The sequence below is a fragment of the Pleurodeles waltl genome, chromosome 2_1 (genome assembly GCF_031143425.1).
Source record: "Pleurodeles waltl isolate 20211129_DDA chromosome 2_1, aPleWal1.hap1.20221129, whole genome shotgun sequence".
Lineage (NCBI taxonomy): Eukaryota > Metazoa > Chordata > Amphibia > Caudata > Salamandridae > Pleurodeles > Pleurodeles waltl.
Window position 1 is genome coordinate 152,789,926 of NC_090438.1, and position 20,741 is coordinate 152,810,666.

Below are 20,741 nucleotides of genomic sequence, written 5' to 3' on the forward strand. Positions count from 1 at the left end.
CAAAGTGGGTGCAATCAGTCTATCTCAGTATTGTCACAACTGTAATGTACCATTAAAATGGTAAAATGACTGAAACCCAGTTAATGCCTGAAGTTTTGCTGCATACGTGTCAAAAAATGACTCACATGTGTCTAAAAAAGACGCTTATGCCCGAAAAACAATGCATAATGCCCTGAAAGAACCATTGGCCCTGAGCAATATCTTCCACACTGTACCTCAAAAAATTGGTTAAGTTTGAAACAATTTTGAACCATATGGATGCGGCTTAAATCTACTCTGGGCGTCAATAAAAAATTACACGCATACTGTATGCGTCAAAATATTTTGACGCATGACAATAAAAACGCACGGCATTTTAGGCAGGAAGTGATGTAATAGGATATCCTGTTTACAGAATAGGTACAGTGGGTGAACTTTCACTTTCACTTTGCAGTCTGTGATATTTCCTGACTGTGTGGCTGTGTATCGATTTGTCTCTGTGCATTTAGTGAATTTGTCTCCTGTGTGGTCTTTTAATTGTCTTTTTGTGATTAAAAACTTGTTGTGGTATCCTGTCTGAGTGTTTTTTGTGGTCATTTGTGTTGTAAACTATTGTCTTTGTTTTGTTGGGAGTCTGTTGTGGCTAGTGTTAGTTTGGGTATAGTTGGGCTGTGTTAGTAGTTTATTTGAATTTTTCCTGTCCTACTTTCCCCCTATTCTCCTTTGTTCCCCTTTAGCCCCTATTTCTCTTTTTGTACCATTATGTTGGGTAGGCCTCGTCTTGGCAGGATGGGAGAGGAGGAGCTGGGTGGGTTCATTTGGCTGGTGTGCCATTTCCTACCCCTGATGATTGAGGCAGGTGGGCGTGTGATACAGGGGTATCACACTAAGGCACGGAGGCTCCGGTGGGCAAAGGTGTTGCATCACCTGCAAAGGATTTACAACACACCCAGAAACAACCACCAGCTGAAGCACCGCTGGGATGACCTTCTTTCCAGGGAGCAAGATCTGGTGGACCACCTGGTGATTGTGATTGGTGGCCCTGTTGGTGAGTACAAATCATGTTAATGTGCACATTTAAATGGTCTGTAGTGACATTAGCTGATTTTTACAATATCTGCCGGCATTGTTGTTGAGTGTGTGGAATGCTACTGAAACATACAGGGTCGTATTTCTACTTTGTTAAGGACTACAATTGTGAGCTGTTTGGAAGCAAGAGCTCCGCAAACTTACTGAATACATTTGTATTATGTAAGTTAGTGCCACCTTTGTGCCAAACAGCAAATCAGGTGCCAATTATGTACAGATATAGGCCACAGTTGACTGTGAGGTATAGAATTTTCCAACACATTACCGTCATTTGTTGACGCAACAGCTAGACTGACTTTCTAAACACAACAGGAGCCTGAAAATGAGTGCAGGCTTCACGTCAATTGATGATAGCAATGTGGCGTAAACATATGTCTCATGTGTGTTTGGTGAGTGTAAGGAAACCGATCATGGAAATCCCGAAAATCTTAGGAATTATTGTGCCCCTCCTTCATTTCAGATACATGTCTGATCTGGATTTGGACACATAGGTAACAAGTTCTAGCTGCGCTCAGCTAACAGCTTAGACTGGTATTTGGAGTTTGTAGTGCCACATTTAAATTAGGGATGGCTGGCCAAAGGTATGCGCATGGGTTCATATCTCTATGGTTAGTGCAACTCATCATAGCTGTGCCACATCAAATGAAGAAACTGTAACAAATTGAGGGCTAACAACTGTCCCTGGCCCTCTGTACATTGTACCTGTGTGTCATAAATTGGTCATAGTCACAATGGCTGGTTGACTGGTAATGAAGTCCTCACGGAAAGTGGCTTTGGATGTCTCTCATGGATACACATGATGAGACGAATACACTCCATGATTTTGTCTGCTCACTAATGAAGGAGCATATTTCCCACCACATGATAGTTAGGGCCACTGCATGTGTGCAGATATGTGTGTATCACTCACTGGAGTCCCTGGGTCTGTACATGTTTGCCATGGTATGTAGGATGCAGTATCATCATGTCTGAGAAGCTTTACTTTCTGATGTAATCTTACACATAGTATTTGTCTTTGAAATTGTTGTACAGTGCACAGACATTGAGCACATTTCTCCCTTCCATGCCTTACAGGTGGACCGGCACCCTACACTGTTGGTGAGGTGGCTCGAGTTGAGGACCCAGACATCTCCAGTAAGTGTTGATATGTCTGTTATGTGTTGTGTTTGCTGGTGATGTGTGATGCACTCCAGTGTGTTGGACACATAGCAAGGTGTGATGCGCTGGCCAATCATTTGTTTTGTTCCATGAGTGGAATATCATTTTATCTCTATCTTTGAGTTGGCCAATCCTTATCGTATTGTCATATTTTGGTATTCTAGGTCAGTCCTGTAGGCACGGCAATGTGAATAGGGATGAGTCATGTGGAAAAAACTTGATTCAGGAAAAGTCGCACTGGACCATATTAGTGAATTAGTCAGCCAGTCAGACCCGAATTCTCTCAGAATAGGGATGCCAAAGTCTTACTCACAGACTTCTGCTTCCCTATTCACTAATGAACATGTTGAACTGTATGTTAAACTTCCTAGCAGCATGTAGCTCCATATGTAGTGCTACGAGTATGTGGCACTTGAGTACAATAGCCTAGGTGTGCATGCAACTCATGGCCAGAGGTGTTCTTGCATCTCTCTGTTTGTTGTAAGTCATGGCTTACTGGTAGTAAATGATGTGGCAAAGGTCTGCATTTCCAAACATGAGTGTTGATGCGATTGGTCAAGGGTTAGCTGTCTCCTATTTGGAGATCCTCCTTATCTGTGGTGTGTGTGCTGGGCCAAACCCATGTCCAGCTTTTTTAAGCTTCCTGGGCGTCCTTGTTGTTAGAAATTAATAGTTGATAGTCCACCCCCCCTCAGACACAGGCATTGGGTTGTGAATAGTGTACCTAGGACTGATGATACAAGTTTGGTACACAGACATGTAAATCAGTGAATCACTTGTCTGAACCTAGTATACCCACTCATGATTAGCACATGCTTTCCATACTGGCAAGTCCATTTACAACTCGCAGATCATGTGGCACTAGATTGCAATCCCGTACAATGACATTTGTAGCCCTGGCAGTGGTGGAGGATATGCAGCATGATTTTTAGCTGACAACTGGCAGAAGTATGATGCCAAAATCATGCCAGTTGTTACCCATCTTGTAGGGTTTGGATGTGCTATATGTGATAGGACCTTTGTAGGATGGCTTGCCATGTACTTCCTCAAGGACAATCAATAATCTGTATGATGATATGGGCTGCTACAAGTACATTAGATGTATTGTCTGATTTACTTCTTGTGCCATTTCACACAATGCAGTACCTAATGTTAGATTTTCTATTTGTCTTAACAGCTGCAAATATGACTCCCATCCAGGTCAGGGAGTTTCAACGGCGGGCAATGAGATACCGCCACATACTTGATGTCGAGTCTGGGTACCGCAACATGGCCCGGAGATATCGCCATGAACGAGCCTCCGGAGCCTGGAGGGCATTTGCACAAGGCAGCCCTTCTTTGTCTACCACAGCCACCACCAGCACCATCTCCACTAACACCCAGGTGGCACTAACAGCAGCTGGGACCTTTGCGGGTCCATCAACCACAACTGCTCCTGGACCAAGCACAGCACCACCTGCAGGGCAGCCTATAGCCATTGCCACAACACGGGCCCATACTTCCTCAGCTGGCACCCAAACCACCCCTGCTGCAGCCATTGACCCTGCTGCTTTTTCACAAATGCAAAAGAAATTGGACCGTGTCCTTAGACAGATGACCAGACTGCAGCAGGAGGTGCGACTGGTCAATCAGCAGGTGCGTTCCATCAAGAACACCCATCGGAGGGCCAACCTATAGACATGTAGACGGACATGATTCCCTCCCCTCCCTCCTCTTTCCTGGTTCTTATACTTTGTGGGTTTAGGAGGCTTAGTGTTAGGTTAGTATAGGCTGTTAGTTTAGTTAGTGTTAGTGGGTAGGGGTTCCTGAATATTTATACTATTTATTTTGATGTGTGTTTATTGGCAATGTTGGGGTTCTTGTGTTTAAAAAAAATATATATATACCAAAAATAAAATATATATTTATTTAGTATAGGATAGTATGTGTTTAGGTTAGTATCTGTTGTCCTCCATATGTCCCGTCTCATAAGGGGGATGGGGGGTTGATATTTAGATTGTTTGGTTAAATGTGATAAGGAAGTTTAGTAAGTAAGTTTAGCTTAGGTTAGTTAGGGACAGTTGTGGGTAATGAGTAGTTAGAGTAGATTAGGTTAGGTAAGGTCTTTCCCTAAGTTTTCACTTCTGTTTTTACTGTTTATTCAATCAATCAATCAATCAATCAGGGATTTTATAGAGCGCACTACTCACCCATTAGAGTCTCAAGGCGCTGGGGGGAGAGCTACTGGTCGAAAAGCCAAGTCTTGAGGTGTTTCCTGAATGATAGAAGGTCTTGGGTCAGGCGGAGGTGGAGCGGTAGGGAGTTCCAGGTCTTGGCGGCTAGGTGAGAGAATCATTTTCCTCCGGCGGTGGTGCGATGGATGCGGGGAACATAGGGAGGGCGCGGTTGGCGGAGCGAAGGTTGCGGGTGGGGGTGTGAAAGGTGAGTCTGTCGTTGAGGTAGGCGGGACCTGTGTTGTAGAGGGCCTTGTGTGCGTTGATGAGGATTTTGAAGGTGATCCTCTTTGATTTGTTTAATAAATATCTAGGTAACCCTTTACAGTATGTGTCAAATGCTTGTAGTTCAGGGCCTTGGGATCAGTGAACAGTGTCTCTTTTGTATTCAATTTTGTGTCCTATGCTGCAAACAAATCCCAACTGAGCTGTAACATTGGCAGCTACCCCAAAGCTACTTAGCTAAGATTCGGCCACTCATTGCAACCACCAATCATGGTTACCATGGATCCCAAAGTGTTTTTTTTTCATGATGTATGTTTTCGATGTCACATACTGTGCTTCCAGATTTAGTATTGGGGACACTGTGTTAAGTCTGACTGCAGTCTCATTTCCAAGGAAATCCTTATAAGGTGAGTGGTATTAAGCTCTCTTGTAGTATAGTGTACATAAATCACATAGATCATTTGTTACACTGTTCAGCATGATTACTTATTTGGATGTAAACTCATACACCTCCATCCATGCAGTTTGGTGTGTGTTATATTAAATTTGTGGGAATGTCACATATGTTAGTTTTGCATTGAAGCAACAATTTGAAGGCACTATTTTCTGGATTTTACATCCCTTGAGGAAGCGTTATTCTGTCCAATACAGCATTATAGTGTATATTTTCTCTGTTCCTCAGAAATAACCCTCAGGAAGAGCAGAGTATGGTAGAATTCAGGCCAGTTTGCATATTTATCAGCCCACATTATTTCTATGCTAATTGACAGGAGGCAAACTTCACTGATCTACTGCACGGCTGATGTGTCACATTACACAGAGACAAAGTGGTTGTGTAAGTGCTATTTATTGAAAGGTGCTGTAGTGCTATATGTACATTGTCCATGATTGTGAGTCCATTATAGTGACATCTTCCATTGTGATCCTACACAAGTGCAAAAGGACATGTCATTGGACATGTTGGGGTGAAGTGTCAGACAGTGCAGAGGGACAGGACTTGCCAATGAGTTAGTGAGAGACAATCACATGGCAGGCTGACAAGATAAACAGTGGTTTGCAGAACAGTGCTTGAGTACAGTTGTTGCAAGACTGGCATGTTACAAAGCGCAGGACCTTGGCAATAGGTGGCCATGTGGCAGGGGCTAGTGCTGCCTTACGTGTGAAGGTGATCTGTTCCTGGTCTTCATCTTCTGATGTGTGTGTTGCCTCCTCTGCCCTTGGTGGTGGTGGTTGTGAAGGGGCTACACACACCTCAGTGTGTGTAGACGTGGAGTCAGACATCCCGGTAGCTGCTACCTGTGGGGGTCTTAAGGGCAGTATTGCTTCAAGGAGGATCTGCTGGTTCTTAAGAATAGCAGCCACATCACAATGGTAGGCAGACAGGTCGTCCTTGAGGGGTTCAATGTTGCATTCGTGCACACGTTGACAGGATTGCTGTTGTAGGTGTTGGGTCAACTGTATTACAGCTGTGCGGATTTCCTACAGCCTTTTTTCGACTTCCTGCAAGATAGTTGTTTGCTCTTGCATTGCTGCTGCCTGTTCTTCAGTTGACATCATGCACAAACGCACCCCCTCTAGGCTGCCTGCCATACTTTGCATCCCCACCCACACCTCCTAGGCCAGCTCCCTTTGTACTTCGACTATAGTTCTTGCAAAGCTGGTGCCAGTGTCGTCAGAGTCCTCAGCTGTATTGGAGCTGGCAAGTCGTACAATTGGGGTGGTGGGTGGGTCCTCTGTTATGGCTGCTGTATCTGTGCTCCTCCTTGTGACTGAAGGTGGGGTCTGGAGGGTTCCAAGGACCTCTTGGAGGGTCTGCGCGCTGATGTTTGTCAGCTCGTCATCCATGTCATCAGGGTAGTCCTGGACAGGCATATCCAGAGGAGATCCATCGTCCTCTGCAATGAAATACGGTACAATTAGTGTGTCAGTGTTGTGGGCTTTGTAATGTGACATGCCTGCCTTGTGATTATTTTCACATTGTGATCTTGGTTCCTGTTCATTGCTCCTGTCTTTCAGATGGGCATTCTCCCAGGCCTATGCCCCACCTGCATGTCACATGTATTGTGGTCAGTTTGTGGACTTGTCAGCATCATCTCCTCTAGGTGTTGGTTCTGGCCAAATAGTGATTTGTCACCTTCTTGTCCTACTCAACCCTCCGTCTACTTCCATTCTCATGGTGAGGCCTTTCATTGGCTGTGGGTACTCTGATGGCACTAGCACCACACTTAAAAATCTGGACCTGCCCCAGTCTCTGATCTTTCACATCCACCTATATGTAGTTGAAAAGTAGCGTATACTATGTATAGCATTGTTATGGCACAATATGGATGTCAGCATTGGTAATGTGTACTGCTGATTTTGGGGAATGTGTGGCACATTGGATTGCCCTGATAGTCGTAGCAGTGTCCTATTTCCTCCTCTGACTGTGCAGGTGTATTTCTGTGACCAGTTACATATGTCCTCACCCTCAATGCTGTTGTCTGAGCAGTATGATATTTGGGATGTTGCATTGTGACCCAGGCACAGGATGGACCGTGACATATGCCGCATGGGTATGACATTAGTGCTGTGTACCTCCTAATGTGAATGACATTGGCTGATGTTTGCAGCAACTATGGGTATTCACATTTGACAGGACTGGAACATTTGTCTTGTTTCAGGGGATTGTTAACGTTGTCATCCTAAACCCTCTAATTTGGGTGTGTTTGATCCATGGGGACTTTAATGCCATTAGCTACTTGACCAGCACACACAGCGGAGGTGGTAGTGGCAACTGTTGTCAATGTTACATTCCAGTTGTCGGTATGGCTAGAGGTTATTAATTGGGCCCTAGTTAATGTAGGGAGTATAGTGGCTGTCGTGTGACGGGATGCCATTTTGAGGTTGTGCCCTTCCCTCCTGGCCTGGCTTTACCTTTGCAACATCGTTGGCAGGGCAGCATACACCCATGGAAAGGTTGTTGGTGTTGTGTAGTGGTGTGCCCAGGTTTCCTCTGAACGGGCCATGGCCCGGTGCCCCTTTACCCATGCCACTCCCTGAATATAATGACTTACATGCTTTGTGTAGTAGGTATTCCCCCACCCGCTGGAACATTTGTGCATTTTAATTCCCCATGCGACTTACCCTGCATGTGTGTTGTCTCCTGGTAGTCTGCGCTGTCCTGTCCTTGAATCCCTGTGACAATCTCCTCAGGGATGACGGCTGCGACCATCTCCTCCATGTAGTCCAGGGCCTCCTGAGGTGCTGGATTCCCACCTCCAGTCTGCAGTGCTGCCTTCCTGTTCTTGGCCATCTTTTCCTTGGTCCTGCGCTTGCAGTCATGACAGCGTTTCTTGCACTCAATGACTGTTCTGCGTACTTCTGCCACACTGTTAATCTTGTCAACAATTTGTTGCCATTTATCCTCTCTCCTACTGATTGGCAACTTTGAGGTGACTAACAGTTGGTGCTGGTGTTCCGTCACCTCTTTCACCAAAATTTCCTGCTCCTCTGCACTGAAGCGACACTTTCTTTTCTTCTTTTCCCTGTCCTGGGTCTTGTGTGGGTCCTCCTGGCTGGTTCCTGGTCTGTTGTCATCTTCCTGGGGTCTGAACAAGCATCTGGGATCCATTTTGGCTCTCCTCTGCACAAATTGCTATGTTTGCGGCGAGTTTTGACGCTACTGCGTCAAAAAATGCCGCATATCCAGTTTAGGGTGTCGTAAATCGGCTCACAGTCATTTCCTCTGCGTTAACGTCGGTTTCTGTTAGGACGTGACACTGTGGTGTGCGACAAAGAAAATGACTCACACCTGTGGTTTGCGCCGCTGTGCGTCAAAGTATAAATTTGACGCCCGCACGGCGCACAGAAATGGCGATAGCAGCCGGTAATATTTTTGACGCAAAACTGCGTCAGCGCAGTTTTGCATCAAAAAGTATAAATATGGGCCTAAGTTTCAATTGATAAACAAGTGTTATCTTTTGTCAGAAGTGTGTGAATTCATCGAGATTCCGGCACACTCCATGAGAAAATCCGTAATAGTTGCAAACTTGATTTCGTCAATGATTTCCCCTTGAATATTTCTTAATTTGTGACTGCATGGATGACCCACCAGAAACCTGTGGCCATTTCTATTTAGGGAGAGACTTTTGAAACTTTTAGGTGGTCATTACAACCCTGGCGGATGGTGTTAAAGCGGCGGTAAGACCGCCAACAGGCCGGCGGTAAAAACTTTGCAATTACGACCGTGGCGGAAACCGCCAACAAAGACAGCCACTTTAACACTCCGACCGCCACAGCGGTACAAACAAACAGCTTGGCGGTCACCGCCAACAGACAGGCGGAGGACAATGTACCGCCCACACTATTATGACAGGCCAATCCGCCACCTTTTCCGGGGTGGATACACTTCGGATAAAAACACGGCGGAAACAGGAATTTCGAAGGGAAAACGCTCACGTCATCACACTCCACAAGGAAGGAGGACACCATGGACCCGGAACTCCAAATCCTCCCTGCAATAGTCTTCTTGCTCCTGTACCAGGAGCACCAACACCGGCGGCGAAGACCACGGTGAGTACTGCACCTACGCAACAGGGGAGGGGGAGGGAAAAAACAGGGACACACACACACGCAACACCCCCACCCACACCCACACCCACTACAACACACACACTAATACATATCTATACATTATAGTTACACCCCCAACCCCCCGGGGAAGAATGCAAAGACAAAAGGAAATGAGTGGAACCATTGTAATATATTAAAATTCAGTAAGCAAAAATATACATGTATACACTATTAACAAAATATACACCAAGATTAGTAGTCCAGGTATTGCACCATTCATAGTCCGTGGACCACTGGGAACAAAATGCATGGGCGAGGCCCACATACGATACCAGATCAAAACAGAGAGAACACTGCAGGGGCATCAGATAGAAATACAACAGGCACCTCAGGGGGAAGGGAAGGGGGGGCACGATGCCAGATCCACGAGGGGGCTCCATGCCCATTGATGTATCCTGGGGAGTGCAAAGCCACAGTCTCTCAAGTCTCTACAGTGGGTGGTTTGCCCACTGTTCCATCCTGGGGAGGGGAGTGCAAAGCCACAGTCTCTCAAGTCTATACAGTGGGTGGGTTGCCCACTGTTCCATCCTGGGGAGTGCAAAGCCACAGTCTCTCAAGTCTCTACAGTGGGTGGTTTGCCCACTGTTCCATCCTGGGGAGTGCAAAGCCACAGTCTCTCAAGTCTCTACAGTGGGTGCGTTGCCCACTGTTCCATCCTGGGGAGTGCAAAGCCACAGTCTCTCAAGTCTCTACAGTGGGTGGGTTGTCCACTGTTCCATCCTGGGGAGTGCAAAGCCACAGTCTCTCAAGTCTCTACAGTGGGTGGGTTGCCCACTGTTCCATCCTGGGGAGTGCAAAGCCACAGTCTCTCAAGTCTCTACAGTGGGTGGTTTTCCCACTGTTCCATCCTGCGGAGTGCAAAGCCACAGTCTCTCAAGTCTATACAGTGGGTGGGTTGCCCACTGTTCCATCCTGGGGAGTGCAAAGCCACAGTCTCTCAAGTTCATAACAGTCTCCACTGGTTCCGGAGGGGGACTGGTGCCCAGAGTGCTTCATCCTGCCAAGGACTGAGGTAGTGGATGTGATAATCCACTGGTTCTGGAGGGGGACTGGTGCCCAGAGTGCTTCATCCTGCCAAGGACTGAGGTAGTGGATGTGAATCTCCACTGGTTCTGGAGGGGGACTGGTGCCCAGGGTGCATCACTCACTCCGTGACGGTCCCAGTTGCGTCAGTGCCCCTGCCGCTCATGGGCTAGCGGTGCTTGAGTTGGCGGTACTTGCCCTGTTCAGCGGTGCTTGAGTTGGCGGTCCTTGCCCTGTTCAGTGGTGTTTGCCCTGTGCAGCGGTGCTTGAGTTGGCAGTGCTTGCCCTGTTCAGCGGTGCTTGCCCTGTTCAGGGGTGCTTGAGTTGGCGGTCCTTGCCCTGTTCAGCGGTGCTTCAGTTGGCGGTCCTTGCCCTGTTCAGCGGTGCTTGCCCTGTTCAGCGGTGCTTGACTTGGCGGTCCTTGTCCTGTTCAGCGGTGCTTGACTTGGCGGTGCATGCCCTGTTCAGCGGTTCCTGAGTTGGCGGTCCTTGCCCTGTTCAGCGGTGCTTGCCCTGTTCAGAGGTGCTTGAGTTGGCGGTGCTTGCCCTGTTCAGCGGTGCTTGCCCTGTTCAGTGGTGCTTGTGTTGGCGGTCCTTGCCCTGTTCAGCGGTGCTTGCCCTGTGCAGCGGTGCTTGAGTTGGCGGTGCTTGCCCTGTTCAGCGGTGCTTGCCCTGTTCAGCGGTGCTTGAGTTGGCGGTCCTTGCCCTGTTCAGCGGCGCTTGAGTTGGCGGTCCTTGCCCTGTTCAGCGGTGCTTGCCCCGTTCAGCGGTGCTTGAGTTGGCGGTCCTTGCCCTGTTCAGCGGTGCTTGCCCTGTGCAGCGGTGCTTGAGTTGGCGGTCCTTGCCCTGTTCAGCGGTGCTTGAGTTGGCGGTTCTTGTCCTGTTCAGCGGTGCTTGCCCTGTTCAGCGGTGCTTGAGTTGGCGGTCCTTGCCCTGTGCAGCGGTGCTTCAGTTGGCGGTCCTTGCCCTGTTCAGCGGTGCTTGCCCCGTTCAGCGGTGCTTGAGTTGGCGGTCCTTGCCCTGTTCAGCGGTGCTTGCCCTGTGCAGCGGTGCTTGAGTTGGCGGTCCTTGCCCTGTTCAGCGGTGCTTGCCCTGTTCAGCGGTGCTTGAGTTGGAGGTCCTTGCCCTGTGCAGCGGTGCTTGAGTTGGCGGTCCTTGCCCTGTTCAGCAGTGCTTGAGTCGGCGGTCCTTGCCCTGTTCTGCGGTGCTTGCCCTGTGCAGCGGTGCTTGAGTTGGCGGTGCTTGCCCTGTTCAGCGGTGCTTTCCCTGTTCAGCGGTGCTTGAGTTGCCGGTCCTTCATTGCCCAGCTGGGCTGGGGCTGGCCGGTCCTTCATTGGTCAGCTGGGCTGTGGCTGGCGGGGCCCTCCTGGGCAGTGACGATGGGGCTGGCGGGGCCCTCCTGGGCAGCAGTGACGATGGGGCTGGCAGGGCCCTCCTGGGTAGCGGGGATGATGGCGGTCTTCTCCGCCGTGCTGCTCCTCCCAGACTTGACAGGTTTCTTGTGGCCCTTCACCACCTTGGGAGGAGTCACAGCTGAGTCCACACTCCCACCGGGACCCCTGGGAGCGGTTTGGGTGGCTGGAGTCTTCCCCCTCTCCCGCCGGGCACTGGCCAACTTCTGGTGCTTCACAGGGGGGGGACTGGCTGTGCTGTGGCTCCGTGCCACACTGGGTGTCCTGGTGGCCGGTGCACTCCACATGCCTGTGACAACAGGCACCACTGGTCCTGGAGATGTTGTGGCTGAGGTGCTGGTTCGGGATGTATGAGTTGGACGGGGGTGGGGTGGGAAGTAGGTTAAGGGTGGACAGGAAAAGTTGTTTGGACACACTGGGACGGGTAGCTGGAGGGGGTTTAGGGGTGGAGGAAGAGGTGGTGGTTGTAGGGTGGGTGTGTGGCTGCGTTTGTGTACCTTGGGAGGTGGCGTCACAGACACATTGGGAGAGGACACAGGGGACGTGTGAATGGTAGTGGGGATGGTGACTGCACGTGAGCGGGGTGTGCTGGTGGGTGTGCTGGTGTGGGACATAGTGGCTGTAGAGGTAGTGCATGAAGGTGTGAGTGTAGACGAGACTGGGAGGGAGGAGAGAGACGATGAGGAGGGGGACACAGTGGAGGCAGTGGATGTTGGTGTGTCTGTATGTGTGTGATGCTTGCGTGAGTGCCTGTGGGATGTGTGGTGCTTATGTTTGCGTGAGCTTCCCTTGTGTGGTGAGGTGTGTGCAGGCTTGGTCTGATGGTGTGCTTGGAATAGGCAGAGGTACAGGGGATTGGGTCTGGGTGGAGGAAGTTGGAGGGGGGAGGCTAGACACAGGGACAATGTCTGCCATCAGTGCTGAGGCCGGAGTTTGAAAGGATCGGTGAAAGGCCGCCTGACCAGAATCAATGCCTTCTAGGAATGCATTAGTTTGTTGCAACTCCCTTTCTACACCGTGGATGGCATTCAAAATGGTAGACTGCCCAACAGTGAGTGACCTGAGGAGGTCAATAGCCTCCTTACTGAGGGCAGCAGAGGTGACAGGGGCAGGGGCTGAGGTGCCTGGGAAAAAGGTGATGCCCACCCTCCTGGGTGAGTGGGCACCGGGTGAAGGCTGAGGGGCTGCTGGGAGGGCAGTGCTGGTAGGGGGGGGTGGCGGCTGTACCTGTAGAATTGGGGGGCACAGATGTTGCCGCCACCACAAGGGAACTCCCATCGGAGGACGAGTCCATGTCGCTGGTTTCAGCTCCTGTCCCCGCAATGGTGTTCCCCTCGCCCTCCGTCCCACTGGTGTATTCTGAGTCCGTAGTGTGGCCCTCCATGGCCATGTGGGATGCAGCTCCCTCGTGCTCCGGTGCCACTGCTCCTCCGCATGATGATGCTAATGCACACAAGAACAGGGAGACCACAAAAAAGGGGGGGGGGGAAAGACAGAAGAAAGACATGTTGAGTGCATGGATTACCGCTACCGTTGGTGGACAAGACAGACACAGAAGCCCCCTGCACTACGTCGCGCTGTTGGGCTCTACAGTGCAATTCCTGGGAAATGGCCTACAAGGCTATGGATGACATCTGCACACATAGATGACACAGGGGCATGATTAGCTGTACTTGGCACTCTACAGAGGTGGGGTGGGGGGCCACAGGGCCATGCCTTACGGAGGGGCCTAGGCTACGGAACTCGCCCTGGTCTAGGGAAACCCACAGCCCTCCTCCCCCACCCAGACACCTCCACTGCGCGCAAAGTCAGCTGAATGAGAGTGTACTCACCCCCTTGTGTCTGCTGTGATGCCCTCAAGCGCCCATCCAACTCAGGGTAGGCCACCGGCAGGATCCTGAACATCAGGGGGGTCATGGTTCGACGGGCACCCCTCCCACGTTGGGAGGCCATCCCCAGCTGAGCCTCTGCCGTCTTCTTGCTCCAGCGGCGAATGTCCTCCCATCTTTTACGGCAGTGGGTGCTCCGTCTGTGGTGGACCACCATGGTCTGGACGTCCTTGGCGATGGCACGCCAAATATCCTTCTTCTGGTGGGCGCTGACCTACATGAAATGTACAGGGGAAGAAGAGAAGTCATTACCAACTGCACCGTCAAACTGATTGGCCCCCATCCCTACCCTTGCCATGTGGCACATGCACCCACCGTCTTTCATGCATGCAGCACTCTGCCCCCTTCCTTCTTACAACCAGCCCTCTCCACACAGGCATAGCCCATACAACATGCTCCCTGTGTACTTACCTGTTGGTCTGGAGGACCGTAGAGTAGCGTGTACTGGGGGAGGACCCCATCGACGAGCTTCTCCAACTCCTCCGCAGTGAAGGCAGGGGCCCTTTCCCAAGACACACGAGCTATTGTCTCTTCCAGACCGAGGTCACAGCAGCACTTGCAGTGTAGGTCCTCTCCTGTCGAAGATCAGGTATCGAGTGATTCAACAGATAGAAAATGGCGGTCACGTCCGTGGCGGTCACGTCTGGGGAGGTGCGTACCATCACCGCCGGCGCACATCAACATTGGCTCCTTGGACCCATAGGGTCCAATGTTAACCAATGCAGAATTGCGCCGCGGTCTCCGACCGCCTACCGCGATGGTGTACAACGCCAGCGCAGTTACCTCACATCCCATTGTCCCACTTTAGAGGTCAGGCAGCCGCCATTTCAGGGGCCCACATGGCCTAATTACCAACTGCGTCACACATACCTAGGCCTAGTTTCAACACACAAACAGGCCACATTTTGGGTATGAATGGTGTTCTGTGTAGACTGTGGGTACATACCTCTGAGTTGTTTGACTCTGTGCTCTTGTCCTTCATAGGCACCGTCCGCTGGGACATGTGAGGAGATGGCGGAATCCTCCGGTGTACCGACCGCTGGTGGACCTGTCAACAATGGAGGAAAGAAATTTGATTATCACCTACAGGTTTGACCGTGCCACAATCCAGGAACTGTGTACCCAGTTGGAGCCAAACCTGATGTCAGCAATCTGCCATCCCACAGGAATCCCCCCTCAAGTGCAGGTGCTATCAGTGCTCCATTTCCTTGCTAGTGGGTCTTTTCAGACAACTGTGGCCATGGCATCAGGGATGTCCCAGTCTATGTTTTCCAACGTATTGTCCAGAGTGTTGTCTGCCCTGCTGAAACACATGCAGAGCTACATCGTTTTCCCTCAGGTGGAGGATTTGCCTACAGTGAAAGGTGACTTCTATGCCCTTGGACATATCCCCAACATCATAGGTGCCCTTGATGGGACCCATGTGGCTTTGGTCCCCCCCCACAGGAGTGAACAGGTGTACAGGAACCGGAAGAGTTATCATTCCATGAATGTACAGATGGTATGTTTGGCTGACCAGTACATCTCCCATGTGAATGCCATGTTCCCTGGCTCAGTACATGACGCCTACATCCTGTTTAGTACTAATATGCCTGTTAAACCCCCAAACTGCTGACCTGCCCATTGTGCATTCTGTATTGCCCCTGATGCTGCTGTCTACTGATGCTGAGAAGCTGAGAGCTCTCTGGGGGTGGATCACAATTTTTATGGATCTTTGTGAAGATGTGAGACTTCAATCATGTGCTGCCCATAGCCTGGCTCAGAAAGGACTCTGCAAGTTTAGATATTGAGCTGGGTTAGTCCTTATAATATTAATGCACTTTTACAGTATGGGTCTGTAGGGCTTACTAGACAACCTTTTTTTTAATTTTATTTATTTTATTTTGCACATAGGCACATATGCCTTAAAATAGTCCTACAAAGTCCAGCAAGGTGTTAAACTGGGATAAAACATGCATGCCAAGATAAACTTTGCAGTTCACACATCATTAAAAATATATCTTATGGAACTTCAGGATTTATCATATTTCTGTGGCTCAACTCAACTAAAAGGGACCTGGCAGTGGTGTCAGCTAAGTGTGGAACTAAGGTACCGGATGAGTTATTTCCAGAGAAAACTTGAAGTCCCCATGATGGACTGTCCCAGAATGCTGTACAGGAGGATTGGGGCTGGAGTAGAGGAATGATATGGCACACAAAGATTGACTAGAGGTGCATGGCTTCTAGAACTTTCCACCTCATTTAAAAAGCTCCTGCTTGGGGAGATACAGTTGAAAAAAACCTGGATCTGGTAAGCAACAATTGTAGAAAGGAGGCCCATCTGGAAAGAGAATCCACTTAAAGGACTAAGGACTTTGACTCCAATTCTACCCAGGACTAGATCATACTCTCCAGGGCCAGTACCGCTGGGCCTCTATGCCCCTTGGTGGCCAGAAGATGAAAGACCTGGATCCCAATTCCCTCCAGAGTTGCCTTGTAAGACTGCCAGGATGTTCTGAGGCATGGTGAATAAGGGCAGGATGGAGCTCTACCGACTGACTATAGAGGGCTGTGCAAGTTGCCCTCTTCAGCAGGAGAGGAGCACAAAGATCCAAGCAGAGGAGAAAGCAAGGGGCCAGAGAATGATGCTCCCTGCAAGATGCAAACCTTCAGCTGCCTTTAGATATGATGAAAATGCACCTGATGGCTAGACCAGGCCACAAGGAGCAAAATAAGCCAAAGATGAAGAAAATCAACACAAAGGGGCCCCAAGTTATAATTCTCCAAAGAGGTGCCCTTATAAAATCAAGTGCATAATGGGTGCATAGCACTCCACTGTGTCTTTGGGACTTTTCCCCAAGTAGTGCCAAGCCCCTGAGGGTCAGCACATATTTATTTAAATATATATTTTGATGGGGAGGAGGTGTTCGTATGGTTCCTTTCTCAAGCTAACTTTCAACCCTGAATACCCCATCTCTCATAGCCTGGTGCGAACAACGATGTCCCAGGGACCCATTCCACAGGGGCACAGAAGGTCTGTGAGCAGAATAATAGGGCCTGTGTCTGGGGGCATGTAAACCCGCTTACAAAATCCTCACACATGTGCTCCACATGGCAGGACACAAACTCCCTTGTGCTCTTGCTTACTAAGGAAAGCAAAGCTGGAGCAGCATGCACCAGATTTTGGCTCTTAATCAGTACAGGATACCCACAGGGCCAAAGAGGTCCTTGGGGCTCCACACGCAGTCCCCTAATGAGCCTTGCAAGTGTGGGTGTCCCAGGTGGGACCAGGGGATCCCTGAAAAAAAAGGCATACATGGTGAGCCCAGAGGAGACGGAGAATGAGCCACTGTTTAACTGTGCATATCTCAGGAAAGGAAGGGCCCCAAAGCTCACTGTTTGTTTGTGCATTACCTTCCCATGTGGTGCCCAAAGGAGGGGCAAGGGCACCGTCACTGTTGAGCACACATGAGGTAGAGAGTTGAAGCAGTTACAGCAGCCCCCAGAATTTTTTTTAAAAATACTACTTTAGGTCTGCCAGGGCTTGTAAGCATGGCTTTACGAGCATTTTATCATGTTTTCAAACACTTTCAGAGCTAATGCTTTTGCTCTCAGGTTCTGGAGTATGAGGATTCCTTGTTGTTGGTTCTGTGACTACACGATATGGCCTGTACACAGCGAAGAAAGACTCAGACATGTAAACTTGCTTTTTTTTTAATACTTTATTAACATTGATTTTTAATGAACATACAGATTCTTATATTAATAATAAATGCATTTAAATATGGGTATTGATTGCTTTGGTTTTAATGATGAATCAGAACATCTGATTAGTGTTTTAATAATGTGGTAATACCCTGACAAAGCCAGTAGGCCTACGTTATTTTAAAATTACACCTTTTTTTTGTGATGTTTTCTCTGGTATGAGTGAGGGGCATTGTGATTATGGGGTTCAAGACCCACAAGGGTGAAATGGATATGAGAGTGTCACTAAATGTATTTCCATCTACCCTATTTAATACAGTGTGTGATAATTAATACTGTGTGTGTGCAATAATAGTGCTTTTCCTTTTTAAAAGAAAACGTACGGACTGGACAATAATTTATTGCATGTTATTGTTGTGCCTAAGTGAATACTGGACAATAATTTATTGCACGTTATTGTTGTGCCCACGTGAATAAATGGAGATTACAAGCCCACAGCATTTCCCTTGAGTGGGCCTTTGACTGTCCAAGTGTTAAAATATGGTACTATTATAATAGGTAATAAGAAATTTGCACACATAGTACTTGTAAAGCACTCACATCCTTCACAACCAATAATCCAATTTCTTACACCCAACTTTACCAGATGTCTACCACGTCTCTACCAGTCCATCCATTTGTCTTGATATCTTTAACACACTCATGTTTCAGACAAAGGATTGAAGATAACTGTTTAGAGCCCACCCACTGTTTGCCACTGATCGATTTGATTTTCACTCTCACTTAGTTGCTTTCTATTTGATGGTTTGCCCTTCCCTTTTTGTGTTTGTCCCTCCCATGGGTAGAGAGCCTCTTTATTATCCTTGAATGATATGTATTCTTTTAATGCTCACATTCAGGGAACTGCATTTTTCTTTTTCTTTCAGCACTCCATGAGAGTGCATGGAATTGCTTGGTCTATCGTTTGTGTGTGTTGCTTCCTCTCCACAAACATTGGCACCACATGTGTCTTGTGTTGCTGCACTGTCCTTCCTCAGCCTGTACATTACTTTCCACACCACTTACATGGCTTTTATTTTTAATATTATTTGTTCTTTCCTGACTCTGCCACACACTCCTGTTTTTCCCTCACCCTTGCCCACTCCCTGTTTCTTCCACCACCCTGCTCATCCCATCTGCTCCTCCTTTGTCCACACCCCTTAAAAGACCATTAATTTGCTTTTTATTTACATTCATTTGGTTAGCCCAGCAGCTGTTATTAGCTGTTTTTGCAGCTCCCCTTTTGGGAAACATTTTTGTACAAGTCAAATTAATTTTTCTTAACACCAATTGAAGTCATGTACATTATCTCAGATCAGCAAATAAAAAAATGGTGATTACATCACTTTGTAGGTGAATCCATGTGTTGAGATGTACACAAACCTGACCATCATCACATAAGTGCTCACCTACAAAATGATGTGTTTGCCAGCAACTGCAATGTTATTGTAACTTTTTTGGTCCTTTTTTTCATTTTAGACACTGCTTCATAATATCAGCAAACAGTGCATTTCTTTTATGCTGTACAGCATTGGAAAACATCATAGTCAAAACCTATAGGTCCCAATGGTAAGAACTAATGGCTTTTTTGTTGCATGTTTCAGTACTGCTTGACAACATAGCTATCACTAGACCTTATGTAATTGTCAGAAAAATATCTTTAAGAAGTACTACTGTAAGAGGAGTTTTGGCTCCACTCTGATGCTGATTTCATTGAGTAAAGTTTTGTTTGGGCAGAAGGTGTTGCTTCTACTGAAAAGGAGTGTTTGTATTTCATTTTGTGCTTTGAGGGAAAGAGTATGCTCAGCAAGGCATGATGGAGTTGGTCATGGTGAAAAGTCAATGATCTAGGCTATAGGCTTGGTTTATTATTATTAAAAGTTACAAGTCAGAGTGTAAGTCTAACTTATAATTGTGAAAAACATATGCTAAAGACAAAAGTCCTTTAAGGATGGATCCTCATCACATTATATTAAAGCATGTTGACAGGTATTTTGATACACAGACTCTCAGAGATTACGACACTAGGCATATTCTGGGACTGGTACCCTTTGTGACAAATATTACGGGTAGAGGATTTGCACTTTGAGAATTCTTGGTATGCCATTTTAGGAGGGGTTCAGTTTAGTTTAACATTGTTTTGTCGGTTGCACTTTTTTACATATTTGCAAATTGATGACTACTGAGAGAAGGGCTTTGGTACACACAAATGTTGATTCTCTTAATTACAGATTTTGCTTGAGCAGAAATTGTTTGCTTCTGCCGGAAAAGAGTGCTTATATTGCTTGTTATCACTTGTGGGACCTTATATGCTCAGTTCTCCAGCAGTGACTTGCTTATGGTGACTAGCCATTCATTCAAACTATAGGTCTTATGAAGAAGGCTTGAGGTCTAACATATTTATTGTTAAAAAGCAGAAGATAAAACGAGCAGGCCTTTAAAGGTGGATTATTCTTATACAGTGTTGGGGCATGTAAACATTTACGGCCCCATTATGAGTTTGGCGGACAAAAAACTCCGCCAGCAAAATGCCCAACTGTGTGGCTGCACCTTATACAGCGACCCCCTAACCTCCCAACCGGAGCTTTTATGGGTTTCCTGCTAGTCAGCGGGTGGAAATCTAAGTTTCCACCTACTGGCCTAGCGGTAAACATGCTACAGCATTGTCTCCGACTCATAATCGAGCTGATGGCAATGCTGTCACCTGCAGGGCGCACCAGCACCCTCTCAATCTCAATGTCTTTAGACCTCCACACTCGTAATAAGGCCCTTAGTTAGTTTGAGGGAATCTCATCCTGCAGAAGAACATCTGCACTTAGGAAATCCTCCTTAATCCTCTAGGAGGAGTTTAATACTATTTTGACCACTGAGAATTGTTTCTACATTTATAGTTTTCTAACTGTAGGCCAGGGAGTTGCCTGGTGGGAACATTTATGCAGAACTAGGACTAGGCTTGTTATGGTGACAAGTCGGTGATAGAGGCCATAGTTCATTTTGGTTCTCTGGAAAAACAATTATGTCAGATGCCAAACGTTTTATTATGCAAGTTTGCAACAAAGGCAGTAAGCGTGAACAAAGTAATGTAATAGGTCTTTAAAGGTGGATTCTCATTACACTGTGTTAAAGTTGAAGTTGAAGATCTGCAATGTATTAATCCTTCTTATACCCTTTTCAGAGAATGTTGCATATTTTGCCAACATATATTTGTATGTTTGGAATTTCATGACTGCATAACTGATGGTAGCTAGGTTATGTGCAATAGAGGAGTCCTTGTTGCTTGTAGCTAGAAGCTATTGATGAAGATTATGGGCTTCAATGGGTTACTGGGAAAATGGTTATGCAGATGCCATATGTCTGATCTGTTTAAAATGAAAAGTTACAAATAAGATAGCAGTCCTGACCTAGTTATTGTGAAGTGG